Consider the following 26,384-nt stretch of genomic DNA (forward strand, 5'->3'; position numbering starts at 1 on the left):
AAATCATTATATACCGGAGATCACCAGGTTATACCGGCTGTACATATATCATTATATACAGGAGATCCCCAGGTTATACCGGCTGTACATATATCATTATATACAGGAGATCCCCAGGTTATACCAGCTGTACATATATCATTATATACAGGAGATCCCCGGGTTATACCAGCTGTACATATATCATTATATACAGGAGATCCCCAGGTTATACCGGCTGTACATATATCATTATATACAGGAGATCCCCAGGTTATACCGGCTGTACATATATCATTATATACAGGAGATCCCCAGGTTATACCAGCTGTACATATATCATTATATACAGGAGATCCCCAGGTTATACCAGCTGTACATATATCATTATATACAGGAGATCCCCAGGTTATACCAGCTGTACATATATCATTATATACAGGAGATCCCCAGGTTATACCGGCTGTACATATATCATTATATACAGGAGATCCCCAGGTTATACCGGCTGTACATATATATCATTATATACAGGGGATTATACCAGCTGTACATATATCATTATATACAGGAGATCCCCAGGTTATACCGGCTGTACATATATCATTATATACAGGAGATCCCCAGGTTATACCGGCTGTACATATATCATTATATACAGGAGATCACCAGGTTATACCAGCTGTACATATATCATTATATACAGGAGATCCCCAGGTTATACCAGCTGTACATATATCATTATATACAGGAGATCCCCAGGTTATACCAGCTGTACATATATCATTATATACAGGAGATCCCCAGGTTATACCAGCTGTACATATATCATTATATACAGGAGATCCCCAGGTTATACCGGCTGTACATATATCATTATATACAGGAGATCCCCAGGTTATACCGGCTGTACATATATCATTATATACAGGAGATCCCCAGGTTATACCGGCTGTACATATATCATTATATACAGGAGATCCCCAGGTTATACCAGCTGTACATATATCATTATATACAGGAGATCCCCAGGTTATACCAGCTGTACATATATCATTATATACAGGAGATCCCCAGGTTATACCAGCTGTACATATATCATTATATACAGGAGATCCCCAGGTTATACCAGCTGTACATATATCATTATATACAGGAGATCCCCAGGTTATACCAGCTGTACATATATCATTATATACAGGAGATCCCCAGGTTATACCAGCTGTACATATATCATTATATACAGGAGATCCCCAGGTTATACCGGCTGTACATATATCACTATATACAGGAGATCCCCAGGTTATACCAGCTGTACATATATCATTATATACAGGAGATCCCCAGGTTATACCAGCTGTACATATATCATTATATACAGGAGATCCCCAGGTTATACCAGCTGTACATATATCATTATATACAGGAGATCCCCAGGTTATACCGGCTGTACATATATCATTATATACAGGAGATCCCCAGGTTATACCGGCTGTACATATATCATTATATACAGGAGATCCCCAGGTTATACCAGCTGTACATATATCATTATACACAGGAGATCCCCAGGTTATACCGGATGTACATTATCAGTATATACAGGAGATCCCCAGGTTATACCAGCTGTACATATATCATTATATACAGGAGATCCCCAGGTTATACCAGCTGTACATATATCATTATATACAGGAGATCCCCAGGTTATACCAGCTGTACATATATCATTATATACAGGAGATCCCCAGGTTATACCAGCTGTACATATATCATTATATACAGGAGATCCCCAGGTTATACCAGCTGTACATATATCATTATATACAGGAGACCCCCAGGTTATACCGGCTGTACATATATCATTATATACAGGAGATCCCCAGGTTATACCAGCTGTACATATATCATTATATACAGGAGATCTCCAGGTTATACCGGCTGTACATATATCATTATATACAGGAGATCCCCAGGTTATACCAGCTGTACATATATCATTATATACAGGAGATCCCCAGGTTATACCGGCTGTACATATATCATTATATACAGGAGATCCCCAGGTTATACCAGCTGTACATATATCATTATATACAGGAGATCCCCAGGTTATACCAGCTGTACATATATCATTATATACAGGAGATCCCCAGGTTATACCGGCTGTACATATATCATTATATACAGGAGATCCCCAGGTTATACCGGCTGTACATATATCATTATATACAGGAGATCCCCAGGTTATACCGGCTGTACATATATCATTATATACAGGAGATCCCCAGGTTATACCGGCTGTACATATATCATTATATACAGGAGATCCCCAGGTTATACCAGCATGCCCCATATCACTAGGCCTAATATTGTAGTCTTACTTGTATTTGCGGGTGTCTTGGGACTGTAGACTCCCTGTAGTGGTCGGGATACATTGTCTGCGGTGGAGCTGTGTACACAGACGGGAAGGCCGGGCCCTGCTTGAATAATTCACACCATACTATCAACAAAAGATCTCTTTTTCCAGATATAATCCAGGCTGTAAGGCGGGAGGACGCCCAGCAGCTGGATTAAGTAACATCAGGCAGATGATGGGGGTTTTATCCCAGGCTCTACAATGTAACATCTCCTCTCCTGCTTCTTACACACATGTGCACAGAAACCGACATCTGTGAGAAATGTATAGAATCTTTACTGCACAAAGCTTGTAGTCAATGACAGATCCCTGCATCATCACTCCAGCAGGAGGCAGTGTGTCCTCCTGTCACTTCCAGGGTGGCTGACAGTCCTATTAGCATGGCTCCCACATCATCACACCAGCAGGGGGCAGCGTGTGAACCTATCACTTCTTGGCTTGACTGGTTGTCTTACGCTATGGCTCCCAAATCATCACACCAGCAGGGGGCAGTGAGTCCTCCTATCACTTCTAGGGGTGCCTGTAGTATGCCATGGCTCCCCATATCATCACACCAGCAGGGGGCAGTGTGTCCTCCTATCACTTCTAGGGGTGCCTGTAGTATGCCATGGCTCCCCATATCATCACACCAGCAGGGGGCAGTGTGTCCTCCTATCACTTCTAGGGGTGCCTGTTCTATGCCATGGCTGCCACATCACCACACCAGCAGGGGGCAGTGTCTCCTCCTATCACTTCTAGGGGTGACTGTCCTATACCATGGCCCGCACATCATCACACCAGCAGGGGGCAGTGTTTCCTCCTATCACTACTAGGGGTGACTGTCCTATACCATGGCTCCCACATCATCACACCAGCAGGGGGCAGTGTGTCCTCCTATCACTACTAGGGGTGACTGTCCTATGCCATGGCTGCCACATCACCACACCAGCAGGGGGTAGTGTGTCCTCCTATCACTACTAGGGGTGACTGTCCTATACCAAGGCTCCCCATATTATCACACCAGCAGGGGGCAGTGTGTCCTCCTATCAATACTAGGGGTGACTGTCGTATACCATGGCCCCCACATCATCACACCAGCAGGGGGCAGTGTGTCCTCCTATCACTACTAGGGGTGACTGTCCTATACCATGGCTCCCCACATCATCACACCAGCAGGGGGCAGTGTGTCCTCCTATCACTGCTATGGGTTACTGTCCTATACCATGGCTCCCACATCATCACACCAGCAGGGGGCAGTGTCTCCTCCTATCACTACTAGGGGTGACTGACTGCCCTATGCCATGGCTCCCACATCATCACACCAGCAGGGGGCAGCGCGTCCTCCTATCACTACTAGGGGTGACTGTCCTATGCCATGGCTCCCACATCATCACACCAGCAGGGGGCAGTGTGTCCTCCTATCACTACTAGGGGTGACTGTCCTATGCCATGGCACCCACATAATCCCACCAGCAGGGGGCAGTGTATTACTAAAGATTCCCAATACTCGCCAGTCCAGGTTTCTCATTCACAACACTACATTGAATGGTGCAGAAGGTGGTCGCCCCTTATAGTCTATAAGGGCAGCTCTTTTACACCCTCTAGTGGCAAGGCAGAACTACCTGCTAAGCACTGGATAGCTCATTCCCATGGTTCTCACCTCTCAATCTCTTGCGTACAATATCAAATCATAGGGACTCGGATTAAGAGGAACTAACACAAAAAAAATGACTCATTTCTGCAACTAACATTCACTTCTATTCACCTGAATGAGGTTATTTTGGGGTAACCCCTGGACCCATGAACCTCAGGGGTCCGATATATCTCAAACAAATCTTCCCAAACCTGAATATTCCACCAAATCCTCTGTATATAAGAAATAAACACCAACAAGAAACTGTGGAGGAGTAACAGCCCCCACCCGGCTGCGCAGGGGGTCGGAGTTATTGCTGGGGGGAAGGGGGGGCTGCGTACTTCCAGCAGCGGCAGAACGCTCCCCTTACGTGAACGCATTGAATCCTATAGATGATCAGCCGCCGGGGCGGATTACCATAATCCTTATCCGACTATAACATATCTGGAAAATTTAGGAAATTCATTTTTTGTTACCAGTCGGTATTAGCGCGTCTCCTCTGTAGTAAAGCCGCCTTCGAAAATACGGCCGGAGACTCCTGTGTGATCGCGGTCGGGAATATGTAAAGCTCAGCGCACATCACTAATAAAAAAAAACAACAACAACAAAAAAAAAACTTGGAAAAGTAACTTATATATTAGGTTTACATTTAACATAAAAATCACCTTAACCCCTGAAGGACACGAGGACACGGCCCTTTTTCGCTTTTTTTGCATTTCCGTTTTTCGCTCCACACCTTGAAAAGTCTATGACTTATGTTTCCGTGTGCGAGGGTTTGTTTTTTTGCGGAACACATTGCACTTCGCAGTGACGGTATTTAATATTTCACGCAAAAAAAAAAAATTCCAGATGAAGTGAAATTGGCGAAAAAAAAACACATTTGCGCCATTTTGCCTTGGGCTGGTTTTTTTTTTTCTGGCTTTCACTGTGTTCCCCAAATTAGACGTCTCCTTTATTGTTTGGGCCGGTACAATGACGGGGATACCCGAATTTATATAGATTTTATTGTTTTTTAATAAATGAAAACCTTCTGTACAAAAATTTGTATTTCTTAGTTTCGCCATCTTCTGGCGCCAATAATTTTTTAATACATCGGGTGTGAGGGGTGTCATTTTTTGCGGGATGAGCTGACGTTTTCTTTGCTACCATTTTGGGGAATGTCTGAACTTTTGATCACTTTTTATTAAAAAAACGTGGATTTGGACATTTGGCCGCCGTTTTCGGTTATGTTGTTCACCACCAGGAATAACTGGTTTTTTTTTTTGCTAGATTGGGCATTTAGGGCTGTGATGATACTGAATATGTTTATGATTTGATTACTTTATTTTTATATCAGTTGATTGTATTGGGGTGTGATTGGAGTCTTAGGTTTTTATTAAAACTTTTTTTTAAACTTTTTTTTTAACTGCATATTTAGACCCCTCCCAAAGTTTCTAGGCTCCCAAAGCAAAGAATCTTGGCCCCCCGATGATGTCGTGGGGGTTCAATCTAGCCCAAGATGGCGGTGCCGTTTGAGGACACGCCCCCAGTATACTTGGAGAAGATACAATCCTCGAATATAAATCCATATTTCACAGTCCTACTCCAACTAACAACATACACAAAGGTCTGATGACACATCTCTCCAGAGACAACACACAATACTTGTCACAACTTTTGACAAGATCCCTTTGTGCTCCTTTATGGCTCCTCCCTCCCCCACCGATGTCATCAGGCTGTGAGCTCTGTAAAGGATCAGCAGGGAGGAGCTGTACAGGAGCACAAAAGTGGGGGCTGAGAGCTGAGGAGTCTGCGGGACAGACAAGTCCCATGTTGGTTTTTGAAATGCATCTAAACCAAAGCCCAACCCCTGGGACTTCACAGAGGATTCTGTCAGGGTGCAAGGTATGTTATAACACACAATTATATTGTAATATAAAATGCTTAGAGAAAGCAGGAAGACATATTTGCACTGCAGGTGTGATGGGCTTATGTAACCTGTCTTTAGTGAAAATGAGGTCCCTAGGGACAGGTATACCCTTATAACAGCAGGTAACCAACACCCCAAAACCACAGTGTCCAGATAAGTGCTATGTCCTCTTATTCATGTACGGTAGGTATTGAATGAGATTTAGCTGTAAAAGTGCTGAGTTTATCAGATGCAGCAGTGCTCAGTTATGAGACATAGCAGAGCTGAGTGTGCTTTTGGCTCTGCACATGAAAGGTGCCTTTATGTGACAACTTCAGCTCTGCTACATCTACTGGAGATACTGAGATGGATGCTTCTTATTGAATAATTCTGAGCTCAGAACATATAATCATTTCCCAGAGACTAAAACCCTACAAATAATAATCTCCAGGGAGAAAAAAGAAAGTAAATCCAATTCTGGCAGAAGATGGAATTTACGGAGTTGGAATCCTTCCCTACGATACACAATCGCCTCCCCCCCCCCCCAAACTGCTAATCTGCGTCCTGCCCGGAGCTTAACATTCCACCGTCTTCTTTATTTCTGGTATAAATCCTTTATATATTATTGTGCTCGGCATCTAAAATCTTTCCGTCTGTGTCTTTCCCGGATCACAAGCGTTTGTAATGCCGAGGCGCCGCAGTGTGAGGTCACGCTCCCAGTACCCTTGGAGAGTCCTGCTGCTACTAACAGCATACACAAAGGTGAGAGTACACAATGGGGCAGATTTACTTACCTGGTCTTGTCGCGATCCTGCGGTGCATTGTCCAACGAGGACTCGGGTCCGGCACGATTCACCAATATGCGTCTGAGTTCCTGCATGTGTCGCGCCGATGGTCTGTCGGAATTCGGCGCAAACCGGAAATTGGTGGGAAACCCAACAAAAGTGTGTCCGACAGACCCTTAGTAAATGAGCCCCAATATCTAACAATGTCTGCAGAGAGCATATAGCACAGCAGGGTAAGGATACATGCCTAGAGCACTAGAAGCTACAATCGTGCAATATAAAGCCATATTTCACAGTCCTGCTGCTACTAACAACATACACAAAGGTGAGAGTAGACTGCTCTTCAAGGACAATATCTAACAATGTCTGCAGAGAGCATAGAGCACAGCAGTGTGAGGATACACCCCTAGAGCACTAGAAGCTACAATCCTGCAATATAAAGCCATATTTCACAGTCCTGCTGCTACTAACAACATACAGAAAGGTGAGAGTACACAATGTGGCAGATTTACTTACCCGGTCCGTTTGCGATCCAGCGGCGCGTTCTCTGCGCTGGATTCGGGTCCGGCCGGGATTCATCAAGGCAGTTCCTCCGACGTCCACCAGGTGGCGCTGCTGCGCTGAAGTTCCCTGAAATGCACTGAAGTTCACGATCCTATCCTGGATGAAGGTGAATGCAAGCTCCGCGACACAATTTCCTTTTTTAAATGCGGCGGTTTTCGTTCGGCCACGCCCCCGATTTCCGTCGCGTGCATGCCGGTGCCTATGCGCCAAAATCCGATCGCGTGCGCCAAAATCCTGGGGCAATTCAGGTACAATCGCCGCAAATCGGAAATATTGGGGTAACACGTCGGGAAAACGCGAATCGGGCCCTTAGTAAATGACCCCCAATATCTAGCAATGTCTGCAGAGAGCATAGAGCACAGCAGTGTAAGGACACGCCCCTAGAGCACTATAAGCTACAATCCTGCAATATAAAGCCATATTTCACCATTCTGCTGCTACTAACAACATACACAAAGGTGAGAGTAGACTTCTCTTCAGGGACAATGTCTAACAATGTCTGCAGAGAGCACAGAGCACAGCTGTGTGAGGATACACCCCTAGAGCACTAGAAGCTACAATCCTGCAATATAAAGCCATATTTCACAGTCCTGCTGCTACTAACAACATACACAAAGATGAGAGTACACAATATCTAACAATGTCTGCAGAGAGCATAGAGCACAGCAATGTAAGGATATACCCCTAGAGCACTACAAGCTACAATCCAGGAATATAAATCCATTTTTCACAGTCCTTCTGCTACTAACAACATACATGAAGTTAGGATTACACATCTCTCTGGGGCAATTCGGCGCAAAATGGAAATATTCGGGAAACCCGACGGAATCGTGGTCCGCAGACCCTTAGTAAATGAGCCCCATTGTCTGCAGAGAACACAGAGCAGAGCAGTGTGAGTGCATGCCCACAGTGCAGTTGGTGAAGCTACAATCCTGAAATAAAAATCCATATTTCACAGTCCTGCTGTTACTAACAACATACACAAAGGTCTGAATACATAGATTTTCAATGACAATACCTAACACTGTCTGCGGAGAGCATATAACACAGCTGTATTTGGCTTAAATAATAATTAAGATTTTTGGGATTTAAATCCAGGACCAAATCTGAAATGTGATTTATTTTATTACATTTTCACCCAGTAAATGGTTAAACTATCACTTCAACCCGAAGCGCAGAAGCCCAGGACTCCGCAGACAATACATTATAGGTAAATTATACATATTGAAGTACTCAGTGTCACTATACAGGCGACAATTGTACAAAATTAAAATTGCATTAAGATAAAGGTTTAATTTGCATTCCCCCTCCGTGATGCTACAAGTTCCGACAAATGAATGATAATTTGCCTCGAAAAGCCGACGGCTCGTCTCATATCTACTTCCCGACCTCCCGGGTTACGGAGAGTAGAAATAACTACAAGATAATTAGACTGGCGATAACCCTGTAGACTCAAAGAAATTTTTTCTCAGGTCAAATGTTCTGCGCCGATTCCCCTGATGCTTTACTCAATGCGTCTTCTATGCATAATCCTCAGTAAGTTTGCACCACGTGCCTCAATTGTACCTGACCTCATTTAAACCTCGTAGAGATGTGCCAAGGCTTCGAGATGCCGTAGTCTTGATGTAAATCACAAGGTTGCTGCGGAAGCTCTTGAAAAAAATAGACTGAAACTGATTAAATAAAATGATAATCCATCCATGAATCGGCAGTAGAAGATGCCACGGTCATCGCTCATCGTCAGGTTGGTGGTGGGTGGTCCCTACTACTAGAGCTTCAATCATGATGGACATTCATCAAGATCTATCTTTGATGATAAATGGTTCAATGGGACCTACAGTAGGATAGAGGTAAAACTTAGTAGGTTTGGCTTCAAGTGGAGGTTCAAGTAGAAGATGCCACGGTCATCGTTCATCATCATGTTGGTGGTTGGTGGTCCCTACTATGAGTCTGAAGAGCTTCAATCATGATGGTCATTCATCAAGATCTATCTATGCTGATAATTGGTTCAATATGGCCTACGGTAGGAAAGAGGTAAACTTAGTAGGTTTGGCTTCAAGTGGAGGTTCATGAATCGGCAGTAGAAGATGCCACGGTCATCACTCATCATCATGCTGGTGGTTGGTGGTCCCTACTACTAGAGCTTCAATCATGTTGGTCATTCATCAAGATCTATCTATGCTGATAATTGGTTCAATGGGACCTACGCTAGGATAGAGGTAAACTTAGTAGGTTTGGCCTCAAGTGGAGGTTCATGAATCGGCAGTAGAAGATGCCACGGTCATCGCTCATCATCATGTTGGTGGTTGGTGGTCCCTACTACTAGAGCTTTAATCATGATGGTCATTCATCAAAATCTAGCTATGCTGATAATTGGTTCAATGGGGCCTACGGTAGGATAGAGGTAAGACTTAGTAGGTTTGGCTTCAAGTGGAGGTTCATAAATCGGCAGTAGAAGATGCCACGGTCATCGTTCATCATCATGTTGGTGGTTGGTGGTCCCTACTATGAGTCTGAAGAGCTTCAATCATGATGGTCATTCATCAAGATCTATCTATGCTGATAATTGGTTCAATGGGACCTACGGTAGGATAGAGGTAAACTTAGTAGGTTTGGCCCAAGTGGAGGTTCATGAATCGGCAGTAGAAGATGCCACGGTCATCGCTCATCATCATGTTGGTGGTTGGTGGTCCCTACTACTAGAGTTTTAATCATGATGGTCATTCATCAAAATCTATCTATGCTGATAATTGGTTCAATGGGGCCTACGGTAGGATAGAGGTAAACTTAGTAGGTTTGGCCTCAAGTGGAGGTTCATGAATCGGCAGTAGAAGACGCCACAGTCATCGCTCATCGTTATGTTGGTGGTTGGTGGTCCCTACTATGAGTCTGAAGAGCTTCAATCATGATGGTCATTCATCAAGATCTATCTATGCTGATAATTGGTTCAATGGGACCTACAGTAGGATAGAGGTAAACTTAGTAGGTTTGGCTTCAAGTGGAGGTTCATGAATCGGCAGTAGAAGATGCCACGGTCATCACTCATCATCATGTTGGTGGTTGGTGGTCCCTACTACTAGAGCTTCAATCATGTTGGTCATTCATCAAGATCTATCTATGCTGATAATTGGTTCAATGGGACCTACGCTAGGATAGAGGTAAACTTAGTATGTTTGGCCTCAAGTGGAGGTTCATGAATCGGCAGTAGAAGATGCCACGGTCATCGCTCATCATCATGTTGGTGGTTGGTGGTCCCTACTACTAGAGTTTTAATCATGATGGTCATTCATCAAAATCTATCTATGCTGATAATTGGTTCAATGGGGCCTACGGTAGGATAGAGGTAAACTTAGGAGGTCTGGCCTCAAAGGGAGGTTCATATCTCCCAAAAGTTGGGATCTGAGACACCTACTCTTCAGAGGGACAAGGATGTTGGTTCAAGGATGATGTTCACACCACCCATAAGTCAGCAACGAAGAAAAATGTACACAGAACCTTTCTTTCCTGAGATGCAAACAGAAAACTCATGGGTGGTACCATTTTCCGTATAAGTCCAACCCCCTAGGAGCACTCCAAGATAATAATCATAAAATAAATAGCATCCCCTGACCATCCACTGCTATTTTGTTTTGATATTACCTATTTTGCCAATGTAGCATCAATTAAGTGAGTACAATCACCCTTAAAAGAACAGCCTGTGTATGAATTTCCAGTAGAAGAATATATATATTGTAATATAATACATCAATGTTTAGTTTTGCCTTTGATATTATATTTTATCAAACAACTCACAAACTTACCAATGCCAGAATATGAAAACATTAAAGGACAAAACAAAAAGTAACCGCCCCCAAAAGGGGAGGTGACAAGACACATAAACACTGTATCAGGGAGATATACTGGATTCTAAAACTTGATACATGGGTACCAAAAGGGTTGAATAAAAGGTCAGATACTTTGTATTTCTATTAAGTCTCATTTTGATATACAATTTAAACACATAATATATCATAGGAAATGTACCATGTATTTCCTGCGTATACGCCCATTTGTTTGTAATGACGACAACACCCTAGTCTTTTAAATGCCTCTAACAACGGTAGCAGGTAGACCATGACTAAGGACCATAATATATAGTGTCCGAAACGCGTAGGTCTGCTACTGTTTTTTTAGACTAAGAGCATGCTTGCTCTATGACAATTCACCATTTTGTACCTATCCCGATTTTTATACCAGGAATGAAATAAAGATTTTTTTTTTTACTTTTTAAATGTGTGCTGGATCATGGTTCTATTTTTTCTACATTGGACTTCACCTGCATTGGCACAGGAACCTTGCTCCCCTTGGGCACCATTCACACTGGAAGGCAATCTCTATGATTATCTGCACAGGTATCAGTGTGGTAAGCAGTGACCTTTTTGCAAAAAACTATTTTTTGTTGCAAAGTTTTATCTTACACTGACATACTGGTGTGTGCCCCCTCTGGCAGGATCTGCTCTTCTTTAAGCTTCCTATGCCCTCATTTTAAGAAAAAAAAAGCTTTAAAAATCATGCAAATGAGCCTGAGGGGATCCAGTCTCCATTAACACCTATGGAGCCCGGAGCTCATCAGACATTTGCATAATTTTAAAGGCCTTTTAAAAAAAATCTAGGGCATAAGAGGCTGAAAAAAGAACAGGTCCTGCCAGAGAAGCACACACCAGTATGTGAGTGTGCTTGGTTTACAGTCCTTCATCCTGGTGGTAGATGTCCCTTAAGAAAAAAATTGAGAAAACAAAAATCTAAGCAGAAGCTCCTAAGGAAAAAGACCTACATGATTCTATATTTGTCCCTCCCCTGAGGAGTGCTAAGACCTATTCACTAATGCCCAGACACAGAATCACATGACTATTCCCGTAATCTATTATGAGAAGAGCAGAATTTACCTTTAGTTTATCAATCAAAGTAATAATTTAGTGAATTTAAACACTCCCACAGTCTGATCTTTAATAGGACTTCATAATGGAAGCCCAAATAAGATAAAATAACACCTAAATTCAGAATAGTTAATAACATTTTGTATTAAAAATCTAACTTAAAAATCACAAAAGTAAAGAAAAAAAATGTTTGTTTAAATTGAGCCAGAATATCTGACTAAGGAATTGTACTCCTTGTTACATTAACTCCTCCCCTGAGAAGCTTTACCAACCGTTTAGCAAAATCCAAAAAGGGTTGACCTATTATAGGGGGAACTTGTTCTCTCTTACCTTAAATAGAGTCTTATAATAAAAATTTCAAAATAATAAAACACTACATCAATGTTAAGTGTGGAAAACATTATTATTAAATTGTAAAAAAAATAAAATGAAACTTGATAAAACTTGTTTTTCTAGTGTCCTTCTACTTATACTCCACCCCCGAGGAGCACCACAAAACATTTAGCAAAGTCCAGAGAGGTTTTATGACAATTCTGTGTCCTTAAAAGGAAGAACTTATTTTAGCTCCTTCTTTTGATGGTCCCTTTAGTGGTGTACATTTATTTTGTATATCTAAACTTTATCAAGATGTTTGTAAACTCAATTTTTTTAAACACCTTATCCCGGTTCAGTATTTTATAAAACAAGAATATATTATTTAACAAAACAAATCTTCAAAACCGTCGAGCAGAAAAAGTAATGAACTTTGTACATATGCTCCACCCCTGAGGAGCACAATGAGTGCTTTTTGTGAGACTCAAAGAGGTAATTTCTGGAAGAAATTTAGTTCCTCTAAGTTCCCCTCTAATAGTTTCTTTAGTGGGTGCTCTTACTGTCTCAGCTTCAATATAATAATATGATGAAGACTTTTATATTGTAAACCCCTTATGTGAATGGTGTATATTGTAAAAAATAAATAATAAAAAAATTAAATAAAACTTAAAAAAAAAACATTTCTAGGAACCACACAAAAGACTATTCCACCCCCGAAGAATAGCTTCAAGCAAAGTCTAGAAAAGGTATTACGATAAATAGATAGTAGGTGTATTTGTTTTTGCTGTCTCAGTTTTAATAAGATCTTGTCTTTGAAAGTCAAATATTGGAAAATGATACATAAAAATTTTTATAAAATAAGAAAATACTGATGACTAATGACTAAAATTAAACTTTTTAAGACTTCAAGTAGCCTAACAAAAATCATGAGGTAATTACCTATGCCCCGCCCCTGAGGAGCAACCACAATCATTTTACAAGCCTCAAAAGTCTCAATAAAAATTCTTCTGTGATGTTAAATACTTGTGTGTATAACTATCCCAGTTTGAATGAGACCTCAAATTGCAAGGCTAAATTTCAAAACGAAAAAAAACTATTATAAAACTTCAGAAAACATTGAGACAAAGACGAATAAACACAACTTTTTCCAAGATCCAAGCAAAAGACAAACTCTTGTCTTTTTGCAGACATCTACATCACAGACAACTCGCCAAAATGTCAGGGAAAGCGCAATTTAAATTATCTCCCTTGAAATAGAGATCCGGCAAGCATGACAACTGTCTAGATTCCAAACCTGGAAATAGCACCGGCGGAAGAGACAGTGAGTCCCTGATAACACAGCAGACAGGGGTGACTGAGTACACAGGGCTCAGTACAGATGCAATGACATTTCATGTAAAGATACAATAGCTGGGAAAAGCAATCAGGCGAGCCATCCGTACAACCGGCTCCAAAATCTGTGCATCCTCCAGCCAAGAAAAAAAAAAAAAAAAACATAAGGCCCATTTAAGAACAGCAGGTACTTACATTGCCTTGGGAAAAGTCAAGGAAGATTTCCAAAGTTTTCATTTACTTGACGTTGACTTTAAATCCAGCCAAAGATGTGACGTTGTCTCTATTGCCGAGATATCAGACGAAAATCTATGGAGACAAAAAGTTGGAGTTGGTTAACTTTTTGTAAGATTTTTTTTTAAGGAGGCGTTTTGAGACGCATACATTAAGACATATATTGACACTTATTATCTAAGAGAATCAGTTTTGTGCTGGGGTTCCTTGGGCCACCACTAAAATTAGCCTGGAGCCCACTTTCCATCAACGTCAAACGTCAAGTGGGTTGTCTTCTGCTGAACTTCTAAATCCACTTCTGCTGGATCATCTGGTACACTGGTATGTTAGTCCACCACTGTGGTGACCTTCCCAGGCTCCTAGAGGGTAAAAGAGCACCAACTGTGTGAACGCAAATTTTACCAAGTTATAACTTGGTGAATCGGTTGTTTGATGTGGAACGAAGAAGACCTGAGAGGCCGAATCCCCATTTGTGATTACCACATACCCTACTAGCTGTGCTGTATTCCTCAATATATAAACTCAAAATAAATATAAAAATATGACCCCCCTACTAAATTGTACCAATTAGTATGACTGACGTTCATACTGACCATTCTGATGTACAACCGCCAATTTCTCGTGATGTTTTGGTTTCATGTCAACTTTTTAGTGTTTCTTTTTTAGGTCTCTATTTGGTTGAGAGGTTCTTAGGCCTGATAAAGCCGAAAACAACTTCCTCAGGGCATGTCCCATAAGGGGGTCTTCAAGGTTCAAACTATTAATGACCAACAGTATAAGACAGGTCCAGGGTCAGATTGGCCCACCGGGCCATTCATTTGGCAAATGCATAATTTCAGTGTGGCCTAAAAAGGTGCATTTAATATTCCCATGTAGAAGTATCTATTCCAATGGCGGGTCCTAGGTCCTGTAGCCTGACTCTGGACAAGTCATTAGTATGTAATCGGTGAAGGTTTGTCTATAGTTTCATAGCTGTCTAGGCCTACTGCAGGTTAATTCTCATCAAAGCAAATGTTATTAGACCCTGAAAACCTTTTTGACCTTTTTAACCAATATAAAAATCTAATAGGGGAGACTAGGCTCCTAAAATACTGGTCCAGCCCACTAATGGGAGAATATGCTTGACTCAAGGCTTCTGACATACTGGTCAAGCCCACCTCTGGGTGACTAGGCTGGACTCAAGGCTCCTGAAATACTAGTACAACCCAACTGTGGGAGATAAGGCTGGATGAAAGGCTCCTGGCTTACTGGTCTAGCTCACCACTGGGAAAGTAGGTTGGACTCAGGGTTCCTGACATACTGGTCCAGCCCACCACTGGGTGACTAGGTTGGACTCCAGACTCCTGAAATACTGGTTCAGCACGACCGTGGGGGACAAGGCTGGACTCAAGGTTCCTGAAATACTGGTCCAGCCCACCCGAGGGAGACTAGGCTTGACTCAAGGCTTCTGACATACTAGTCATGCCCACCACTGGGTGACTAGGCTGGACTCAAGGCTCCTGAAATACTAGTACAACCCAACTGTGGGAGATAAGGATGGATGAAAGGCTCCTGGCTTACTGGTCTAGCTCACCACTGGGAAAGTAGGTTGGACTCAGGGTTCCTGACATACTGGACTAGCCCACCGCTGGGTGACTAGGTTGGACTCAAGGCTCCGGAAATACTGGTTCAGCCCGACCGTGGGGGGCAAGGCTGGACTCAAGGTTTCTGACATATGGGTCCAGCCCACCCCTGGGAGATTAGGCTGGACTAAAGGCTCCTGACATACTGGTCTAGCCCACCCCTGGGAAACTAGGTTGGACTCAGGGCTCCTGACATACTGGGAGACTAGCCTGTACCCAAGACTCCTGATATATTGGTCCAACCCACCTCTAGGACACTAGGCTGGACTCAAGGTTCCTCCCATAATGGTCCAGCCCAGTTCCTGTGTAAAGTGAATGTGTGACCAAAATAGAAGCCAACTCCCAGGTGCAAATGCCCTACAGATCCATTGTAGCTTTGTTGCCCGAATTACCGAACCTTTGGACACTATTTGGGTCACATTAAAAGAGGTAATTTTTGTATTTTTTAGGCTACAGTCATGTGTTAAGGCTTCTGCCTGCCACTTGTCGCTAATCCTGATAGACATGTGGTGTGAATGGCTGATTTCCTGTGAATATTACACTTTTCCGAGTCCAAGGTTACTGTCGACTCGCTCTAAATATAGAAGCGTCTGTGTAATTCAGATTCCTGCGCATCACCCGTCCCCAAACATAGCCATTTTTTATAATGTATATCAATATATAATGAATTCATGAATAATAGATACACCACTCTCGTTGGTCGGCCGCCTGCACCAGAGATGAAATCTATTGGTGTGATTACCTTGTGGTATCCATTCCCAATATATAAATCTTACATTTCCATATGCTGAGAGATACAATATTTTATAAGCCAGCCAAGGAGGCTTTATATTAATATTCCGGAAGATTTATGAGTTTAATATTATGGAGTTTTAATACAGAACACATTGGGGCAAATTTACTTACCCGGTCCATTCGCGTTCCAGCGGCGGCTTCTCCGCTCTGGATTCGGGTCCGGCCGGGATTTAATAAGGTAGTTCTTCCGCCGTCCACCAGGTGGCGCTGCTGCGCTGAAAGTAAACTCATCGCGCCGGAATGCACCGAGCTGGACCAGGTGAAGGTAAGCGGTCCTTATGCGACACATTTTCGGTTTTTAAATGCGGCGGTTTTTCCGAATACGTCGGGTTTTCGTTCGGCCACGCCCCCCGATTTCCGTCGCGCGCATGCCAGCGCCGATGCGCCACAATCCGATCGCGTGCGCCAAAATCCCGGGGCAATTTAAGTACAAGCGGCGCAAAACGGAAATATTCGGGTAACACGTCGGGAAAACGCGAATCGGGCCCTTAATAAATGACCCCCATTGTATACTTTATACCATGATTTAAGGGGAATTTCCCCTTTAAATTAAAAAATTCCCTAATAAATTCCCTTGAATCATCAACAACTGTCGAGTTTGACCTAGGTGTCCCTCTTTGTTTGAAAGTTCCCCTATTATAACCTATGACAGGAAGTCAGCTGGAATTTGTGAAGGAACTTAGTGTTTAATTTCCCTGCAGCGCCGCCACAGGGGAAATAAAGCATTACACAATTGACTCCTCCAGGGCAAAAAAACCCCAAAAAACAAAAAAAGAAATATTTTTGCAGCCAGCTAAATTTATTCTAGTATTCCTGGAATTAAATATTGCTTTTTTTTCAAATTTTCACCAAACTTTAAAAAAAAAAACGTATTAAAGAGATATTTTTAAGTCATCCATTTATGTCCACTTTTAATTATTCAGCCCTTTCTATTAAAACGTTAATCTATTATAATCTGCTTAGCTGTAATCTGTGATTGAATTTAGTGTTTAAATCTCCTGCAGCGCCACCACAGGGGAAATAAAGTATTACACAGTGGAGACCTCCAGGGCTTAAAAAACAAAACATATTCATAGATAACTTTTGATGTGCTGAGCACCAGATATATACCCTATCTTGATTTTTGGAGATAATGGAAAGAGACAGTAATCAGAACATACATCTTGAAGTTTATGTAAAAATTAACGAAAAAAAGTTTTCTAAAAATGAACAAAAAAAATCCCAGTAAATACATGCCCTTAAATTATCTAGATTAAGCCACTTGGTTGCACCGATTTTTTTTACATTTTCCATGTGGTAAGCGAAGTACAGGGTCCTGGCTGAAGTCTGTAAAGGAACTTAGTATTCAGTTTCCCTACAGCGCCACCACAGGGGAAATGAAGAAGTACAATGTTGGAGAAAAAAAGAATCTTTACAAATGATATATGTTTTCCTATTCAGAAATCATCTATAATGTATTTTAGTGTGCCTGACATTTAAAATTGCTTGTTCTGCATATTAACCCCCAATAAAATAAAAAGCCCTAGCTAATAGATATTCTTGAGTCATCCATTTTTGTAAGTTTTACAGCATTGTCCCTTTTAATTAAAAGATTGGCTGATATAAGAAGGTCAGCCATAGTCTTTTAAGTATAGTGATCAGTTTCTCTTCATCGCCCCCACAGGGGAGATGAAGTATTGCACAGATGGGTCCTCCAGGGAACAAGACAATCTTTGCAGTCAGCTGATATGTGTTTTCTAATTCAGAAAACCTCCTTAATGTATATGGAGTGAGGCAGGCTTCAAACACCTTCCCCATCTTGCTTTTTCTCTAGACAATGGATGGGGACAGTAATCGATGGAAGCGTGTTGCTGTTTCTGCACAGTCTGGGAAGGTTTTTTTTGCATTGGACACTTAATTTAGTGTACACAAGATAAATAATGAAATTAGCCTCATCTATCACTGTGATGTACTGCCTGCAGGTGACACAGTTGTGTCACCTTTTCTTCAAATGTTTTTAACACTTTCCCAGCAGGACGCGACTATGTTATGCACTACAGCTGGCCATAGCAGAGGGGGACTGTCTGTGCGTCTTATTAGAGAGTTTTATCATTCTTGGACTCATTGCTCAGAGGTTTTCTTCTTTTATTCCCCAATATAATTCATCTATGTATCATAAAAGACTTGCAAACATATGGGAAATCAATCATGGAAAAATTATGTGAAAATGTGTGAAACCTCCATATGGTAAAATCACTATATGTATGATATATGTAAAATATATATATAAATTCAGAATAAAAAAAATACTGGCAATTTTAATAGTAATTTTTAAATTTTTTTGTTGCTAATATTTGGTTATCATTAATATGAATAATAATTATTCGTAGTAGTATTTTGGTTGTCTGCAGTGACCACTAGAGGGAGCATGTGGATTTACTGTATTCTTTCCTAGTTAAATGTACAAATAGTATATAGTAATCTCCTGAGCTCCTCCTAGTGGTGGCTGTATATACAGTATGCAGTAATCTCCTGAGCTCCTCCTAGTAGTGGCTGTATATACAGTATGTAGTAATCTCCTGAGCTCCTCCAAGTGGTGTTTTTGTATACAGTATGTCATAATCTCCTGAGCTGCTCCTAGTGGTGGCTGTATATACAGTATATAGTAATCTCCTGAGCTCCTCCTAGTGGTGGCTGTATATACAGTATGCAGTAATCTCCTGAGCTCCTCCTAGTAGTGGCTGTATATACAGTATGTAGTAATCTCCTGAGCTCCTCCAAGTGGTGTTTTTGTATACAGTATGTCATAATCTCCTGAGCTCATCCTAGTGGTGGTGTATATACAGTATGTAGTAATCTCCTGAGCTCCTCCTAGTGGTGGTTGTATATACAGTATTTAGTAATCTCCTGATCTCCTCCTAGTGGTGGCTGTATATACAGTATGTAGTAATCTCCTGATCTCCTCCTAGTGGTGGCTGTATATACAGTATGTAGTAATCTCCTGAGCTCCCCCTAGTGGTGGCTGTATATACAGTATGTAGTAATCTCATGAGCTCCTCTTAGTAGTGGCTGTATATACAGAGTGTAGTAATCTCCTGATCTCCTCCTAGTGGTGGCTGTATATACAGGGTGTAGTAATCTCATGAGCTCCTCTTAGTAGTGGCTATATATACAGCCTGTAGTAATCTCCTGAGCGTCCCTAGTGGTTCCTGTATATACAGCATATAATTGTCTGAGCACCGGCTAATGGTGGCTGCAAATATAGCATGTAGTATGTATGTAGTATGCTAACCTCCTCCAAGTGGTGGCTATATATACAGTATGTAGTAATTTCCTGAGCTCCCCCTAGTTTTGGCTGTATAACCAATGTATAGCAATCTGCTGAGATCATCTAGTGATGGCAGTATGTACAATATATAGAGATCAACTAAGCACCCTCTAGTGGTGGTTGTATATAAAGCATGTAGTAATCTCCTGAGCTCCCCCTAGTGGTGGCTGTATATACAGTATGTAGTAATCTCCTGAGCTCCCCCTAGTGGTGGTTGTATATAAAGCATGTAGTAATCTACTGAGCTCCCCCTAGTGTTGGCTGCATATACAGTGTGTAGTAATCTCCTGAGCTCCCCCTAGTGGTGGTTGTATATACAGTATGCAGTAATCTCCTGAGCTCCCCCTAGTGGGGGCTGTATATACAGTATGCAGTAATCTCCTGAGCTCTCCCTAGTGGCGTCTGTATATACAATGTGTAGTAATCTTCTGAGCTCCTCCTAGTGGTGGCTGTATATACAGTATGTAGTAATGTCCTGAGCTCCTCCTAGTGGTGGCTATATATACAGTATGCAGTAATCTCCTGAGCTTTCCCTAGTGATGGCTGTATAAACATTATTTAGTAATCCCCTGAGATCCTCCAAGTGGTAGCTGTATATACAGTACGTAGTAATCTCCTGAGATCCTCCTAGTGGTGGTGTATATACAGTATGTAGTAATATCCTCACCCCCCACTATTGGTGGCTGTATATAGAGTATGTAGTAATCTCCTGAGCTCAGCCCAGTGGTGGCTGTATAAATATTATTTAGTAATCCCCTGAGCTCCTTCTACTGGTGGCTGTATATACAGTATATAGTAATCCCCTGAGATCCCCCTAGTGGTGGCTGTATACACACTATGCAGGTAGTGTAGTAGTGTTTCAGATAAAATTATAGGTTAGATTTTGAACTCTTATCACTAAAAATACTAATGTTGCAAATAGTTTGCACAGATATTAAAAATGTTTAAAAGGCGGGTGGGCATTCCCTTTAAGGGACTTCATTTTGAATAGTTGCCAATCTACCACCTGTTAAGTCCAGTTGTTAGATGGAAAGTTTCCTACTGTGGCTATTTTCTCACAGGGAGCCGTTTAACATGCTTCTATGCTCATTCCAAATCCCATTTATACACGAATGGATGTTTCCGAGAGATTTTTTGAATCTTAAGTGCCGACGCCTTCTGCTTGGCTGAATCTATCTACATGTGTTATCGGGTTTTGACTATATGATCTAGAGATTTTGCAATATTTGAGCTCTCTTAAACTTGCAGGCAGCTTGTCAAAGCCGTACAGCTGCGGTGACAGAAATCTGTTGCTCATGAATTACATATTCCGGCGTTCTCTCCCTCCGACTTCATTTGGAAATTTTTTGTTTCTACGGCTTGGGAAAAAAAAATGTATTCCAGATCGTTAAGAGACGAAGAGAGAGGCGAGACATTGGAGGTCTGTAGTATTCTCATCTCATCTTTAGATATTACATTTTATATTGTAGATATTAGTTTTTTATTATCTTTTTTTATTGTTTTTTTGGCTATTTATTTGAATTACTTTTTGAAGGGACCATGTCCTGTATCACATGCAGGCTTCAGCTGTCCATTTTAAGTACCCGTATGCTTGACCTAAAAATTTTAATTTTCCAACTTTAATGCCCAATGCACCGAATTTTGCAATTTTGTCAATCAAAGTTAAGTATACTGGGCACAAGAGAATTTGCACTGAAATGTCAGGCCACACCCATAGTGCACCTAAACGTTAATTGGATTATAAATTTGTGGATATATAAAGTGGCACTAAGTACACCACTGCCACCTTTCTCCACCTGGTGGTAATGGCTGCTTGACTACTTACAGTCATGATGTCAAGTCCTGCACATGCTCATACACATTCCCTTCATCCTTCCTTGCCACCAGGATAGGAGAACTCCCACCATTTACTGATATTAAAATGGCAACTGATGTCCCCACTGTCCCCCAGTCCTTCCTTTAGGTATAAAAGGAAAATTCCCTAACAGGAAGGTGCCTGAGCAAAAGGTATCCAGATCTCCTTTGGTTCCTGCAAATCCTACATAAATTCTGTGTTTGGAACTCTGTCCATTTTCTGACCTTGACCATGTCCTGACCACCCTAAACTGTCACCTAGATCTCTAATTAAGTCTGCCTGACATTAGACTTTCCTCGGACCAGGCTGACCTTTATCCATTGGTGTCTCACATTTGGGTCAGTTGTCACAACACCAGGACTAGTCCAAGAGGTAGCAACCCAGGAGTGTCCTCCTAAGCAGAGTCCAGATTGTGTACAGGTATTATAGGAAATCATTTAAAGAACACCTACACATACTTATCTACACTCTTCTCCATCTTAATCCTGGCAGTGTCCTTCTCTAAGCTTGACACAGCGGGATCACCAAGAAAAGCAACTCATAATTTGCAGGCCAGAGGGTGGGGACAAGATGTCCGGCTCTCCAGGCTGCTAATTATGCACGCCCCACACCCCCTACTGCTGGTAGAGGGATGTGACGTCATGAAGGGGGAAGTTTCTTTTCTAGGTGATCCCGGTGTTGCAAGCTTAGAGTAGGACACCACTGGGATCAAGGTGAAGAGCAGCATTGGTAAGTATGTGTAGATGATTTTCATTTTTTTTAAATGGTAGATTCCTTTTAAAGGGTGGAAATCATGAACATTTCCCTTGAGAATATGCACATCAAACATGAATTGAGGTAAGAGTGATGGACAGGACTTGGAGATGAACATTACCCTTAAGAATATCCACATCAAACATGTGTTGAGGTAAGAGTGATGGACAGGGGCGTAACTTGGAGATGCAAACTCTGAATGGAACCGCCTCCCCCTTAAAAAATATACATATTTGTATACTTACACATGTGAATTAAAATTACCCACAGTATATACACACTATATATACATACATACAGCACATACATACAGTACCATATACACCCATGCATCACATACGCAGACATACAGCATATACACATCACATACATGCAAACATACAGCAAATACAAAGATAGATATATACAGTACCATATACAGACATACAGTATATACATACACTACACATATAGAGAATATACACACCCAATACCCCAGAAGTAAGGGCCCCCTGACGCTGTGGGCCCCATAGCAGCTGCTATAGCTGCTACTCCTGAAGATAAGCCCTTGGTGATGGGCTAGCCGATATTCAGTGAAAAATTAGTTTTGGTGAAAATTTGCCAAATTTTAGGAAAATAGTGCCTTTATCTACAGCTCTTGAATTTTTTGACCTATTAAGTAACTAAAGGAGAGGGGGTGAAGTGAGAAGGACTTGTGCCAATCTCCTAATTGCTACAAAATTGGAACAAAATTTGGCATCTCTTAATCTCACGCATCTTGTATGGTTACTGATCAGTCGCTGTCCATGCCATCACTCTTCTCCATGGGGCTCGGAGGAGCAGTACCTGCTGTAATCTTGATGCAGTAAAGTGCCTGGGTGTCAGCGTGTGATAATCGGCTTGTCAGGATCAATCAAGGAATGATCGCAATGATCGGGGCAGGTGAGCAGACTGGATGGTTCTGCTTCCTGATCAAATAAAGCCTGACAAATGTCTGATACCCTCGGTGTTGCACCTTGAGGAATCTCCAGCTGTCCATTCATGGAGCGCACGTCATTCTTAATATTCCACCCTATAGACCGGCAGAGACGGCTGCACTTATTACATGTCTATAAGTAGATATAGAGATTACAGAAAAAAATTATTACCATAAATCATTGAATGGGTCACAATATAATAATCACTAGGAATAAAGTACTATAAATATTAATTCAAGGCTGTGCTCACTCTGGTAGTAAAGTCACAGGGGGCATTTAACTTTTCTTGTACGCCAGTTTTCTAGCGGAACTCCACCGTTTTGGTAAGGGTTGTTGCTCCCTATGATGTAATTATGAGCGCCGATCCACCCCAAAATGATGGCGGCCTGTACCATTGCCGTAATGCTACCTGCACACACGACTAAAGGTAATTTAAATGCAACTAGAGATTTTGGCAGCGGCATTTAAAGAGTTAATACCTGTTAGTCATTTTACTACCGATTGGGGCCCTAACCAGAAAAGTTTGCCTCGAACTCAGGATCAGTAAAGGATAAGTAATGTCATGTATGTACACAGTGACTGCACCTGCAGCAGAATAGTGAGTGCAGCTCTGGGGTATAATACAGGATGTAACTCAGGATCAGTACAGGATAAGTAATGTCATGTATGTACACAGTGACTGCACCAGCAGCAGAATAGTGAGTGCAGCTCTGGAGTATAATACAGGATGTAACTCAGGATCAGTACAGGATAAGTAATGTGATGTATGTACACAGTGACTGCACCAGCAGCAAAATAGTGAGCACAGCTCTGGGGTATAATACAGGATGTAACTCCGGATCAGTACAGGATAAGTAATGTCATGTATGTACACAGTGACTGCACCAGCAGCAGAATAGTGACTGCAGCTCTGGGGTATAATACAGGATGTAACTCAGGATCAGTACAGGAGAAGTAATGTCATGTATGTACACAGTGACTGCACCAGCAGCAGAATAGTGAGCACAGCTCTGGGGTATAATACAGGATGTAACTCCGGATCAGTACAGGATAAGTAATGTCATGTATGTACACAGTGACTGCACCAGCAGCAGAATAATGTGGAGCCCCTTTAATAAGCAGCTTGTTCTGTATCTGTATTGTTAATTTCTGGTATATAATACAAATTTTCATTGCTAAATCTTTTCTTAACCTTTATTTTAGAAATTGTTCTTCTTCTCCTTTCATCAGAAGTTTGCACATAATTTAAGATCATTAACTACCTGGGTGCATTTTCCAAAAATCTGCAAATTGATCTAGTCAATTATACAAAATGTCATCTTCTTGTGACTTCACAAAAAAGACTTACTTTAATTGGGTATCGATTAACCTGCTGTGTCCTCACTGCTGAAAAGAGAACATGGTTTTGAAAGAATATTTAATTCAAGAGATTCTACAAATGCGCTTCTCATGTCTATAATGGTACAGCGGTGACACACTAAATATTGCAAAAAACAAAAGTATAAGAACATACGTACAATAATATTGCTCCTATGTACAAGAATATAACTACTATAATACTGCCCCCTATGTACAGGAATATAACTACTATAATACTGCCCCCTATGTACAAGAATATAACTACTATAATACTGCCCCCTATGTACAAGAATATAACTACTATAATACTGCCCCCTATGTACAAGAATATAACTACTATAATACTGCCCCCTATGTACAGGAATATAACTACTATAATACTGCCCCCTATGTACAAGAATATAACTACTATAATACTGCCCCCTATGTACAAGAATATAACTACTATAATACTGCCCCCTATGTACAAGAATATAACTACTATAATACTGCCCCCTATGTACAAGAATATAACTACTATAATACTGCCCCCTATGTACAAGAATATAACTACTATAATACTGCCCCCTATGTACAAGAATATAACTACTACAATACTGCCCCTATTTACAAGAATATAACTACTATAATACTGCCCCTTATGTACAAGAATATAACTACTATAATACTGCCCCTATGTACAGGAATATAACTACTATAATACTGTCCCCTATGTACAAGAATATAACTACTATAAAACTGCCCCCTATGCACAAGAATATAACTACTATAATACTCACCCTATGTACAAGAATATAACTACTATAATACTCACCCTATGTACAAGAATATAACTACTATAATACTCACCCTATGTACAAGAATATAACTACTATAATACTCACCCTATGTACAAGAATATAACTACTATAATACTACCCCTATGTACAAGAATATAACTACTATAATACTGCCCCCTATGTACAAGAATATAACTACTATAATACTGCCCCCTATGTACAAGAATATAACTACTATAAAACTGCCCCCTATGTACAAGAATATAACTACTATAATACTGCTCCCGATGTACAAGAATATAACTACTATAAAACTGCCCCCTATGTACAAGAATATAACTACTATAATACTGCTCCCGATGTACAAGAATATAACTACTATAAAACTGCCCCCTATGTACAAGAATATAACTACTATAAAACTGCCCCCTATGTACAAGAATATAACTACTATAAAACTGCCCCCTGTGTACAAGGATATATCTACTATAATACTGCCCCCTATGTACAAGAATATAACTACTATAATACTGCCCCCTATGTACAAGAATATAACTACTATAATACTGCCCCCTATGTACAAGAATATAACTACTATAATACTGCCCCCTATGTACAAGAATATAACTACTATAATACTGCCCCCTATGTACAAGAATATAAATACTATAATACTGCCCCCTATGTACAAGAATATAACTACTATGATACTCACCCTATGTACAAGAATATAACTACTATAATACTGCCCCCTATGTACAAGAATATAACTACTATAATACTCACCCTATGTACAATAATATAACTACTATAATACTCACCCTATGTACAAGAATATAACTACTATAATACTACCCCCTATGTACAAGAATATAACTACTATAATACTGCCCCTATGTACAAGAATATAACTACTA

At 41.1% G+C, this 26,384-nt stretch overlaps 1 protein-coding gene across 8 annotated transcripts in view; it reads right to left on the reverse strand.

Annotated features, from left to right (window-relative positions):
* The window catches only part of TENM4 (teneurin transmembrane protein 4), a 907,493-nt gene that overhangs the window by 599,767 nt on the left and 281,342 nt on the right, over nt 1–26,384 (reverse strand). For all 8 annotated transcript variants that reach the window (XM_072133988.1, XM_072133989.1, XM_072133990.1 and 5 more), the window contains exon 3: nt 14,003–14,116. The gene's annotated coding sequence lies outside the window, so the exon portion shown is untranslated. The remainder of the gene's footprint in view (nt 1–14,002; nt 14,117–26,384) is intronic.

Source organism: Engystomops pustulosus, chromosome 2 (assembly GCF_040894005.1).
Source record: "Engystomops pustulosus chromosome 2, aEngPut4.maternal, whole genome shotgun sequence".
In the NCBI taxonomy this organism is placed as follows: Eukaryota; Metazoa; Chordata; class Amphibia; order Anura; family Leptodactylidae; genus Engystomops; species Engystomops pustulosus.